Below are 13,785 nucleotides of genomic sequence, written 5' to 3'. Positions count from 1 at the left end.
GATACATGCAAACCGTACAGAAGATAGAGCCCTTAATGAGTGGACACTCATTAACTACTAGTTTGTCAAAAGCTAGATTTAACCGTAGGGGATTGTGAAATTGTTACTCCTTGGTGTAGATGAAAGGTTACTCACTGACCACAGGGCATCGCATAACCTGGGGCGGTGGGGTAGCCTATTTTTTAAGCGTTCGCACCTGGGTTCGATTCCCTACATGTCTACAATGTGTTAAGTCCATCTAAGTCCATCCCGTTGTGATATTGCTGAAATATTGCCAAAAGGTGTAAAACCATACTCACTCACTGCATAAAACAAATAAATGATACTGAAGACAGACCCTTTGTTAAACTATTAAATCACTCACTCATTCACTATCAACCACAGGTTCGGTATTAAAATGAAAAAGATCTTGACTTGGTGGCAGAAGGCGAGTTTTCACCTAGTTCTCAAAAGACGACAGAGAAACACAAGGAAAGGGGCATAACTCCGCTTGTCTTAACACAGAGCCATTTGTGTAGGAGGGTAACGCGCTTGCTATTCTGGCAAACGAAAACAATCAGTAATAAATAGATGACGATATCTGAAATTTAATTTAAGTGGGTGCATTTCACTGTATTTACGTGAATGTGCAATTGTGTTTTGTGAACACCCCTGTGAAAACACCCTTGAGCGGGCATCTTATGGTTGGGTATCTGAGCGAAGTTGACCTGTGAAATTGTAACTACAATGTACCTAATGTGTAAGCTCTGGATTTTATGCATCATTCCTGCTTGACAATGGTACAAGAATCTGTACCGGAACGAGGCAATCACGGAATAAAGAAGTTGTTATCCATAACAATTTGTCCTATTAATGTTATCATTGTGTACTGGTAATGGTATTGCTGCTGCTGCTGCAGCTGCTACTGCTGTGGTGGTGGTGGTGGTGGTGTGGTGATGGTTGCACTTAGCAACATGCGACTATAGGGTGGCATTCTGGACTCACAGTCTAGTAATCAACTGCATTGAAGGAAGATTGACTGTGCGTGTGACCATGTCTTTACAGTGTCGGACACGATGCACATATTGTCATACCCACTCAAGCCTTCAGCGTTGAACGCATTGCTGCCTGGGTTCAGCATTCAAGGAAACGTGCACTGTTTCTGTAACATCACTAGGACGTGTGAACGACGGATACGGCAACACGATGCACAGACTGATATAAACCACGGGAAACTAAGACAGATTTAAGAAAGTATGATGATCTCATTATCAGACCCCAAACCACAAGTCTCACATGAACTGTCAACACTAAATACAATGTCCACTCGATCAGCAGTCGTTTCCTCAGGAAGTGAATGTATGCTGATGCTCTCACGCTCCTTTACCCGATATTCCACACCCAACCCCAGTCGCATACACGCAAGCACGCACGCACGCACGCACGCACCATTAGAACGACAACCGCGGTGGTCAAGTTCCTCACGTGCTTGTCATATTATCCCTCTTGCGTAGATAGTTGTTCATGCTATTGATCTCTGGATTGCTTGATACAAACTCAGATATTTAAAGGCCGTAGCCATACAGCTGGCAAGGTGTCGAGTGCGACATAAAACAGCAAACAGTGCTAAGTGCAACATTCAAATATTATCTTTCTACATTGTATGAATGGTAGAGAGGGAAAAAACACTCATATCCCATGGCAGGCTGGCTGACCGTGGATCTAATGGTGTACATTGTTGGACGTAATACGTACAGTGTCATGGGGATTGCCACTTTACCTATTATGTTTTTCTTTGGACTCGGAAAAGTTAACGAGTTAATTCCAGCGCTTCAGTATCAGCATTTAACTGTATGCGATAAATATGTTTCTTTTCTCTCGAGCCCACCTGTGACCGGGTGTAAAAACCTTGGAGTCAACTTTGTGTGCAGACTCTTTCAGTGTTGTCACAACCCCTAGCGTACAGTACACAACCCTGTGCACTTAAAAGAACCCACGAATCCGTTGGTATATGACCAGGTGGTGGCCACATGAACACGTGCATACTCCTAGTTGCGGGTACAGCAACGTGCAGTAAACTTGAACAAAGTACTGTGACTATGTGTCCCAGTCCACCCAGCTGTCAATTGGGTACCTCGTTAGGATGAGAAAACCACAATAAACTCGGTGCGCCTAGTGGCAGCAAGAGTTGTATACTCCCCAGGGAGTTGAGATTGAAATACGATGTGCTGTTGAGACTGACATCTAGTGATCGAGGGAAAAATACAAGCGCCCTCAGCATGCACTAGAGCGTGGATATGTGCGCTGTATGAATATACTATCTATATCTATATCAATATCTGTATCTATATATATATATCATGGCCGGAGAGTCAGTACGGCTGTTTGACCCGAGTAATGTAACATAGTGCTGTACAGTGTGCGATAAGTTGAGATATGTTATACATGACATTTACATAGAGTATGTCTGTGCTACTTTAACTCAAATCCTACACAGTTCCTGCGCAACAGTAGTATCACTGAAAACTCGGTATCGTGTGGGCATATATATGTATCAGATTCATATTTTGGAAGGATAGCTTCTTTAGGCATGTGTTAATTATGGTGTTTGAGCCTCCATAATTAGGCGGCCTTCGTCAAACTCCAAATAGAGTATTTCTGTGCTACTTTAACGGAAATCCTACACAGTTCCTTTGCAACAAGTGTATTGTGTCTCATAGTTCCTATTCTGAAAACATCCAGGTTGTTAGGGGCTGTGCTAACGAATTGAAGCCGCCTACAAATATCCGAAGAACAGCCGTTCACGAAAACTAAGACGACGCGGACCTCAGCCTGATTCAGGTACGAAATGATTCATTTTCACAACACAACAATAGCCATGATCTTGTTAATATCAGGGTATAGGAGTATTTTTTATTACTACATGTATACCTATATAGCTATATATTTTGAGTGTTTGAGCCCAGTTATTAATTAATGATGGTCAGTCGTGACCGATCTCTTAAAATGCTAACAAACATTGGCCTTTTCTGGCACTTTGAGAATCTTTCGTAACCATAATTCCAGTATTTTATCAATAGAATATGTTATACGTGATATGCAAGTTAGGTAGAAAGACCATCGGTGCATATGGGAAGGAAAGCACCCTCGTCTTAGTCGTGAGATAAACTGCCGTGGACAAGTACATGACGTCACGGTGGAACGACTCAAACGTTCATGCAAATGTTCCTGGTGGAAAAACAGTAGCCGTAGTTTTGAAGCTGTTGTATCAGTTTCTTACGCTAATTAATTAAGGATTGTGAGTAAATATGAATAATACTGATGGTGTTGTTTAGAGCGGACTATGTTGACGATTCATGTTCATGAGATGCATTTCTTGTCTGATGGAAAGAACTGTGCCACTGTAGTCTTCACTAGGCTAGACTGAAGGTAGTGTACGCTTCCGATGTGCAAATAGGGCTTTGTTCTACAATATACTGATATAAAGTCTGTAATATACTAATATATAGTGAGCATGCGTGCGTGGGAGGGAGAGAGAGTCAGTGAAAAATTCCACGGCATGGTACGCTGTACAGGGGCTCCTTGCATGGGAACATAAAGTTAGAAATGGATTCGGGATTCGAGGTTTGTTTTCATATTCGGGATTTGAATGTCTGTTTGTATGTATCTCTGTATGTATGTTTGTAAGTATCACTCTATGTCTCTCTGTCTGTCTGCATGCATGCATGTAGGTATGTATGTATGTATGTGTGTGTGTGTGTATACATACATACATACATACATACATACATACATACATACATACATACATACATACATACATACATACATACATTTAAATTTTTAAATTCGAACCCCGAATCCCGAATCCCGAATCCCGAATCCCAAATCCCAAATCCGTTTCTAACATCAGGTACCTTCCTTTCATGAAGCAATCTTTACTAAGGTTAACTCCCGTTCTTTAGCATCGCACTAACGTAACCTTAGTGACCAACGATGACCTTAGTGCTTTGTGAAAGGAGATCCAGTACTCAAAGGATAAACGTCTTTCTATCTTTCTTTCCTTCTATCTATCTACAGATGACAGGCTGCGAGGCTGGTCGTGGGGCCTGACGTCATCGCTGGCGACGTGACGTCACAGTTGGAAGTGCTGACGGCATAGCCTCTGTACTCTAAACTCACCACTGTAGATACCTGTACCCAGTTGTAAGGTACTGATCGATGCCCGTTATGGTCTGCAGAACGGAAAACGGCAATGTGTGTGAAAATATACTTTCAAATACCTAATGCACTCAACACTACCAATTCAGTTGTGTTCACATCTCCACTGAAATGCTCCTGAATGATTGTTTGGGCTGCAGGTGTCGCTGAGGGCACACCTACCCCAGACATATACCCCGGATATTATCCTAGCCAGAGTCATAACACAGAACAGTACTGCATAGGGTACCCTAAACTGCCATAGGGTCCATAGTGTTTAAACTCTGTTGTTCTGATTCGTTTCTTCTGGTTACAAGTGCACATGCTGTCCATTGCGGCATATAAGGGAACTGTACGTAGTACACTTTGTAGGTTTATCATGGAGACAGTGTACTACAACAGTTCGATTTGGAAACCAAAAGGTCTCCTCTCAGACAACACAAATAACACAGCCTGTCCAGGTGATGGTCCAAAGGTGGCAAGTGACAGCACCCTAGCGGGTAGAATTTGGAACCAGTAAGCTACAGTGAAGATGCGGCTTTCAATTGTTTTTCAGTTCTAAAAGACCACAACGGGCGGGATCATGTGGTGAGGCTCGTTGACCTGACTGAGTCACGTTATTTCTATTATAAACACCAGTTGGTCAACATGTCCGAAATGTCACACACCAACGTAAGTTATATGGCTGTCATATTGCTGTATGTGGTCTTACAAACCAAACACAGAGTCACACAGTCCTCTACAAAGAACAAAATATTGTACACAGTTCAGAATGTATGTTATTATTTTCATCTTTAAACTAAACACACGAAAGCGGCTGTTGAAGAATTTAGAAGTCTTACCCGAGTTCTGGCAATATTTTCTCTCTCATCAGCATCGTACGCTCAAAATAAATAAAATCAAATTACAAATTTATGTCATCTGGCTGTTACATGTTGTTGAAACTGTAGGCTACAGAAAACCTGGATTTTATTTCAAACATCTGGATTATTTATTTATTTCTTGTAAAGATATGTGTTAGATTTGCTAAAGATATACTCTCACATATAAAATTGGATTTTGCCGTAAATACCGTTTCTTCTTTGCGAAAATAACTATGCAGCATAACTTCATGGAACAGACCGCGAACTGGCCGCCAGACACACGTATATCTTGACCACTGTCGACTTGCCCACTAGCCACCGACAGACCGAAGACCTGATATGGTCACAGCATATTTGTCATTAATACATTTATCCTGAAATCTGCAAGACTGAAGGGTTGTAATATGGTTAAAGTGTTAGTGTGTTTCTTGAAGTATATATTGTCATGTTAGGGTGTTTGTGTTCTGCGTTACTACCTGCAAAACAAACTTTAAACATATATCACGGTAACTGTCATCATATACAAAAGGTCTCATGGAATGTCTGCTGGTCTAGAACGGAATACTATAACTTACACTGACTGACTGACTGACTGACTGACTGACTGACTAACTGACTGACGGACTGACGGACGGACGGACTGACGGACTGACTTCTTTTGCGTTAACCGTCTGACTCGGATAAGTAAATACGCAGGCAAACCATCACTTTGAGTGAGTGAGTTGAGTTTTACGTCGCACTCTCATCACTTTGAAACACTGATACAATGAATTCATGGAATTGTTGTTCAAAGAATGCAGTTATCAAAATTTTGAAATGCCAATGAGCTTACTTTTCACACAGTCATCGAGCGACCTAGCGACGGTCACGTGACCTGATAAATAATGTTTTATGTATCCGCAATTCAATTAACTCCCTGGATGCCGAGTTTTTCTTCAGGCGCACATCTTTGTAAGGTTTGGAAAGTGAACGTTGTGCAAGGCGCTCACGTGGTCCTCGATCTGCGTACGGCCACAAAATTGCACAGAAATGTAGAATATTTAATTTCCTATCCGTTGGTATAAATATAACTGCGGCTACCTCAGGGGTCTGAGAAATAGACACTGCTAAAAGTTGTCCAAAACTTTTGTGTGTTGTCCGTTTTTCATCGTGCACCAATAAAAGCACTCTGCTATGAATTATATAATTTGGCATCTTTACGGAAAGTGTGAGCGAAGAAAATACAGCTTGATATTTTAATGACATAAGTGTATATGAAATGGATGTATGGGCTAATGCATAATGTCATACTCACAAAATCAAAAATGACCCGCAATAAATGTAAAAAACCGATTTTCTTCTATGACGTCAAACGTCGAGAGAGAGGTCATGCACGTATAAAGATAAGGGGGCATAACTCAGATCACGTGGAGAGAATTTGCTGTGGATACGAACAGTATATTTTCGTTATGTTTTGTTCACAGTGAACGAAACTATTCCATTACAAAGTTACCCAATGTGAGAGAATACCTTTTTGTAGTTTCACAATTTGTAAGAAAAGAATTCAGTGTACTCCATCAAAAAACAGGTAATAGCGAACTGGATGTCCCTATCCAATGCATAATTTAGTTCTAAGAATCCCATATTCTCTTGTTTGTGTACCTGTATTTTGATTAATTTTGCATCATTATTAACGGAGTAACAGCCACATTTTCAAATGTAATGAAATAACTGAAAATAATGCTACATTTTAGTTGACTTCACGACATGTTTTGTGCATTTTGTGACGTCGGAAAAAGACGACACTGGCTGCTGATTAGTATATATCTAACCTAATTTCAACTCAGTGTGTAAAAGATCTCGGTTTCTGTGTTAGAATTCAGCACTTTTTAGCAAAAATATAACATGAATGATTTTGTCACTGAAATAATGTCCTGAATATATCAACAATTACACTTTTTTTTAGAACAATACTTTGAAGATTAATTTGGGAATGTCAAAGGGTTACAAAACTGTTTCAGTCAAAAGTCGTTCGCCGCTGATGTTTGTAAACGAGTTACTGAAAAAAAGTGTGTGCAAGTACACAGCCCAAGGTCGGGACACAGTTATGACGTTGGTATCGCCAGGTATGACGTCACGACGCCAAGGTAGCAGGTCTGGCAGACGTCCAGCTGTTTCCAGCCGATGTTTGTAAACAAGACACTTCCCTTGTGTGAGCAGCAGCTGGGTGCCGAGACTGGGACAGTGTCATGACGTCATCATAGCCAGATATGACGTCACGCCGCGAGCACAACAGTTCTGGCGGCAGACCTTCAGCCGAGAGACCGTTTTCATCTCGGGGAGAGATAATGGTGTGTGTGTGTGTCTTGTCTAAGCACTCGGTCTCTGGATGACCACCCATAACACTTACAATCGGACTGACACAAGAGAAATTCGCCATTGAAGAAAAATGGTTCCAAAATTAAAAATTGGTGACAATGTTAGCAAACAGAAGCGTGCACTGTTAACCTTAAAATAAACCCTAGTGTGTGGGCAATTCCGTATGTGGTGTAGTTCATTTCATTATATTTAAGTACGCATGCGCACCACGTGATTAAAGAAGGTATAGTTTTTCGGGACATCTTTCCTAAGTTAAAAATTATTTACAAATTGAATCTATCTGATCGTTTGTTAAAACCATTTATTCTAAGTTGAGTAAGATTCTGTGACTTAAATTTTCCTTTGGCCAGGTAAAATTATGAGGATTGTTGAGGATTGTTTGTTTTAAGTAAGATTCATCGATACGGTTTTCTGCAAACAGACTTTTATTTTACTTTCATTCAGCTAATTTGTCCGTAATACTGAGAAGAGAGGTCCACTTCATTGCCATAAATATTTTGGAAACATGAAGCCGAAATACCAGCAAATGTAGTTTAGGGGAGCGAAAGAGCGAGATTAGTTCTTGGCAAACAGCGAAGAGCAGACGCTATGCTATGCTATGCTATGCTGTGCTATGCTATGCTATGCTATGCTATGCTACCAGGCAAACCCCCTACCCCGTCCCCCCACCCCTTCACCCACACACTCCACATCCCACACCCCACACCCTACATCCAACGCACTTGCAACTCATATCATATAGGTTTAGAAGACTGACGGACGGACGGACGGACGGGCCGTTTGCCTCTGAAGAATGTCGTACAGTGTAACACAGGATATCCGCACCGCACCGCACCGCACCGCACCGCACCGCACCGCACCGCACCGCACCGCACCGCACCACAGACCTGCAGGGGCACATTGACATTATTCGTACTCAGAGCAGTTCGCCTTAAAAAAAATTCATAGCCACAGCCAATGATCATGAACAGGGCGAGGGTGGGTGCCTGCCCTGCCCTGCCCTGCCCTGCCCTGCCCTGCCCTGCCCTGCCCTGCCCTGCCCTGCCCTGCCCTGCCCTGCCCTGCCCTGCCCTGCCCTGCCTGGTCATGCATGTTGGTAAATGAGTCTTGTAACAAAACAACCTTGGTGTATGCTGCCGGCACGTTTAACAGATGTGGGATGCTGCAACGACAACAGACCATGTTGAAAGACTTGTTTCAGTAGTAAGGAAGTATGATATCTTGGCTCGGTATTATGTTGCAGAATGTTGGATAACGCCGGACATGGTATCATAGCCACAACGACCACATAGACATCAATGTTTTATTATATCAACTCGATTGATAAACGGAAAATACCATTCTTACTCAAAACACAACCGCACTTTCTGCAAACACGCGTCAATGAGCTGTGATGACCAAGCGCACGAAATAATTGTTTTCCCTCAATCCCCCTTCCAATCTCACTCACTCACTCACTCACTCACTCCACCCTACACCGATCAAGTGAAGGATGTTGTCAAGTAATGGTGGTGTACATGGTCAAGACATGCAGTGAGGGGAGATAAAGCCACCGGGTGGTTCATATTGCTTGTTTTTCACAGCATCGCTACATTTGGCCCAGGTGAAGTCACGAAATGTTTGTCGCCTCATACAGTAGCAGGCGAGTACGGCCTTGGTACCACCCACGATTTATACAGACAATTTCCGCAGCCATGAATGCAACACTGAAACACCTCCTTTCATATATTGTAGAAATAAATGGTAGGGGAATAAAACTCATATGATATAGGCTTGGAAGGCTGACTGGCTGGTATTGTTGTACAGTGTTGGACCTGAGAAACATAGTATCATAGCTACAGAATCAACAATCAATATATTGTGTGCCCGATATTGCATTGGGAGATGATTAACATTATTATAAGAGGATGTGATTAGAGGCTGTTATTTATTTGTTTTGTTTCTTTGTTTCTTTGTTTGCATGCATGCGAATGTTTTGGAGGGAGGACAGCGTGCATGAGAGTAACTGACTGACTGACTGACTGACTGACTGACTGACTGACTCCCATCCCCGACTCCTACACCCCCTTTCCCAGACACATGAACGCACGCACCGACACACGCACGTACATACACAAGCACACGCACACGCACACGCACACGCACGTACATACACAAGCACACTTAGCCACAACGTATGAACAGTCCGTAAGCATACAGTTAAAGACTTGTTAGCTATTCGACAATGGCTCCTCTCCTTTCAAGGTTAAACCATTACAAAACGCTGTTTGAATTCTTTCTACGTAGTGGTAACGGAGGTGGTGAATAAAGCTCGTATCTCTCGGGGGGTAAGGCAGAATGGTCGCTTGACTCCAACTGACGTTGCAACATGTTGGACAACGTCGGACATACTATGTACATTGCGTCACTGGCAAAACAACCACACATGCTTTAATATATCAACATGATTGGAATTTATAAGGTACGTATGTATTTGTTCTCTGTGCATGCGTGCGTGTATCTGTCTGTCTGTCGACTGGTCATGCTCTCTCTCTCTCATGGTTGACACATGTCATCGTATCCCAATTGCGTACATTGATGTTCATGCTGTTGATCACCGGATTGTCTGGATCATTTACAGACCGCCGCATAAAGCATGAACATTGCTGTGTCAGAACTACACCAAACCATTCATCCATAACGGGCTTTTATCAAATGAGTGAGTGAGTTAAGTTTTACGCCGCTTTTAGCAATATTCCAGCAATATCACGGCGGGGGACACCAGAAATTGAGCTTCACACATTGTACCCATGTGGGGAATCGACCCCGGGTCTTCGGCGTGACGAGCGAACACCTTAACCACTAGGCTACCAGACAGCCCCTTTTATCAAATGCACACAAATAGAGTAATGCATACAAATTACTGAAAAGTGGCCAGTCGTTCGCCTGAACCATTTACTAGAGGCAAACATTGGAATTAACTGATGTCCAGCAAGCAGGAGCTAGTTGATATGCTTGTGAGGGTGTAGCAACATTCTTTCTACATTGTATTGATGGAGGGGTAGAAGAATGTTCATATCGCACGGGTAGGAAGGCACTATGGCAGCTTTGTTCTGGATAACGTTGCACAATGTTGAACATGGTATCAGCAGCCATACATACTCGAATGTTATATTATGTCAACACGATCAATGCATGAAAAATACTATACCCGACTAAATCTTCTATATGACACAAACTGCAAGGCGTAGGTACTACATAACGGGTTTCATGAACTGCATGATGGCATGGCTGCTCGTACAGGTACAATATATCAAGACTGACGGGGTGACTGCTGGTGCCCTTCTCTCCATGGATTTCTGTTCATGCTATCAGAAATAGCATGATCCAGACTTCATGGGTTATCATGCCTGATCATCTGATTATCAGCATGCTTGGAGAGCAAACCACTGACGGAAATAGTCTAGCCGAAGGAAATGCTTTTTAATGGTTATTTTTTTCTATTTACAATTTTTGGGGGTACCTGTTCACATTTTACAGTTGAGCGACTGTCGATACTGATGTATTAACACCATCATTCACCAACAGCAGTTAATTTTGATGCAATCCTAAACATCTTGTGGTCTTGCCGGGCCGGGCCATGCCGTGCCCTCAAGCGCCAGAGAAATGCTTGAAAAAGAGGCATCCTCTAAACCACGGAGTCCAAGACTATCGCAAGTCTGTTCACACTTACGAGATGTGAAGATAAAGAAAATCATGGTATATCATGGCATGGTATGGTGTGGCATGGTGGTATAACACGATGTGGTATATCATGGCATGGTATGGTGTGGCATGGTGTAATATAGCTAAAACTATTTCCCAGGGTGGAAGTGCTGTCCACACGAAATGTTGGTATGGTGTGGCATGGTGGGATAACAGTCTGTGGTATTTGACAGCATGGTGTAATTATAGCTAAAACTATTTCCCATGGTGGAAGTGCTGTCCACACGAAATGTTGGTATGGTGTGGCATGGTGGGATAACACGATGTGGTATATCATGGCATGGTATGGTGTGGCATGGGGGTATAACTAAAACTATTTCCCAGGGTGGAAGTGCTGTCCACACGAAATGTTGGTATGGTGTGGCATGGTGGGATAACAGTCTGTGGTATATGACAGCATGGTGTAATTATAGCTAAAACTATTTCAAAGGGTGGAAGTGCTGTCCACACGAAATGTGGAGTTGCCCCAAAAGCAACTCCATTTCCTCGATGGGCAGCGAAAGAAGAACAAGTAGCATGAAAGTAAGGATTTGTTATCCCTGACATTTTTACTATTTTGCAAATATGTGTGTCTTGGTCATGTGGCAGACGAGTCTAGAATTATTTTTGTAATACTCCAAGTCTACAGTTCTCTCTGTAATAGCTTGATATCCCTGCATTTATTGCAATCGGGCGTTAGGCGAGGGCGTTCTTCTGGGTGTCGAAATAATCTCGATTATTCACCATATTCTTTTTTTCATTTCTCTGAGTATTATTCTTAAATATATTGTTACAGAGGCGGAAGGCCAAAGTATGAGGTGGTAGCTAACAGCAACAAGATTTTTATTGTTTCTGATCTTTACGCAATCTATCTGTATCTTCATTAATCACATCTTCAAAACGTTGATGCAACAAGGCAGACATACATTACACAACAGAAACATGCATACATTTGTTTCTGTGAGTGGCTTCAAACTCAAGTGAATTTGAATTCGAATCCGACTCGCTACCGACTGCACCACAGTCCACACTACCCTGCACATTGTAAATTTTACTACTTATACGCAAAAAGCATCGGAAGGATATTTATATAGCTCACATATACATGCAACTAGTGCCAGTTTGTTTTACAACCGTACATAGGCTCAATAAGATAAGCTGTGAATGGCACCCGTTTTGTAATCCTGATTCATAGCACCACTTCCCAACCCAAAGACCCCACCAGCAACCCTCAGATCGTGTACTTTGTCCAAATTTACTGAACGTTGTTGTACCCACAACTAAACGTTTAGATATATTCTCGTGGCCATCATCTGGTCATGTACCAACGGAGTCGTGGGTTCATTTAAGAGCACAGGAGTGTGCACTGTACACAGGGGTTTGTGACAACACGGAAAGAGTCTGCACACTAAAGTTGATTTTTAACCACCGCCCTTTCAGCAACATTCCAGCAATGTCAAGGCGCGAGTCAGGAGAAACTCCCTTTGCACATTGTACTAATGTGTGCAACGGGACCCGGACCTTCGGCCGAACGAGAGAATGCTTTAACCGCTGGACTAATGGACTAACTCACTGCTCCGGCAATATTTTGAAGCCACGTTGGTGTCACGTGTTGAAGTCACCGGGCGGTACCATAGTGCATCCAAACTAAAGAGACATATGCTGGTGCCAACCAACCAGATGAGGAACAAATATCACACGTATTCATGTATTACAGCCGAGCTACTGAGCGTCAGGGAAAAATCGTCATAATATCAATCACTGGTTTGTCTGGACCAATCAGTTTGGATGGGGAATTGTGGGTGGACGTGGACGTACAATGGTGAGGTGTAATGTACGAAAGCTGGAATACGTGTGAACAACAACCGACGAATGGATGGACGGACAGACACACGGACGCAAGTATCAACTGTATTGCATACAGACGGACGGACTGACAGCGACGACAGACATGTGTGACAAATAAGCTGTATTCCGCATAAAATAGTAATAAAATCATATTCAGTAACATCTGTCAACATCAGTGAGTAACAATATCACCATCTTCTGCAATTAAATCTTGTTTCGACAAACCTGTGGTTGACAATGTGAGTGAGATGTCCAGTTATGAAGGGCTTTCTCTTCAGTAAGGTTGATGTTCATCCATGATGCATGATGTCAGTACATGGTACCTCTATCGAAGTGTAAGAATTTAGGGAATGCAATCTAGTTTCCCCAAGCCAGTGGCTGACAGGGTGAGTTAATAAGTGACTTGTTCACTTATTAGAGATTCCATTTACAGTGATGTTTATAGTTTATCATTGATGTCCTGTTGGCAGTATGTGGCCTTGTATCTCCCTCAAACTACACTAACATCGGTAATTAAATCTTGGTTTGAGAAATCAGTGGTTGATAGTGTGATTCACTGAGTAGTTCCTTTAATATGAGGTTTGCCTTAGATTTATGCCAAGGCGGTGCTATGTAGGTAACAGACTGTGAGTCTAATACAATCGAACACTAGAATGTAGACACAGTTCAATGACTTCTGGTGTAAGTGCCAATGTAGTCATCATGTAAATAATTGTCCACTAAGACGTCTTTTACTTATGAATTAACTGTCATTAGTGTGCATATTTGTGCACAGATTTTTATCCAGCTTTTCTATTCTATCCTTGAGATTGTA

Source organism: Haliotis asinina, unplaced genomic scaffold (assembly GCF_037392515.1).
Source record: "Haliotis asinina isolate JCU_RB_2024 unplaced genomic scaffold, JCU_Hal_asi_v2 scaffold_19, whole genome shotgun sequence".
Classification (NCBI taxonomy): domain Eukaryota; kingdom Metazoa; phylum Mollusca; class Gastropoda; order Lepetellida; family Haliotidae; genus Haliotis; species Haliotis asinina.
The sequence above is the reverse complement of the archived record's forward strand: the minus strand, read 5'-3'. Positions refer to the sequence as shown.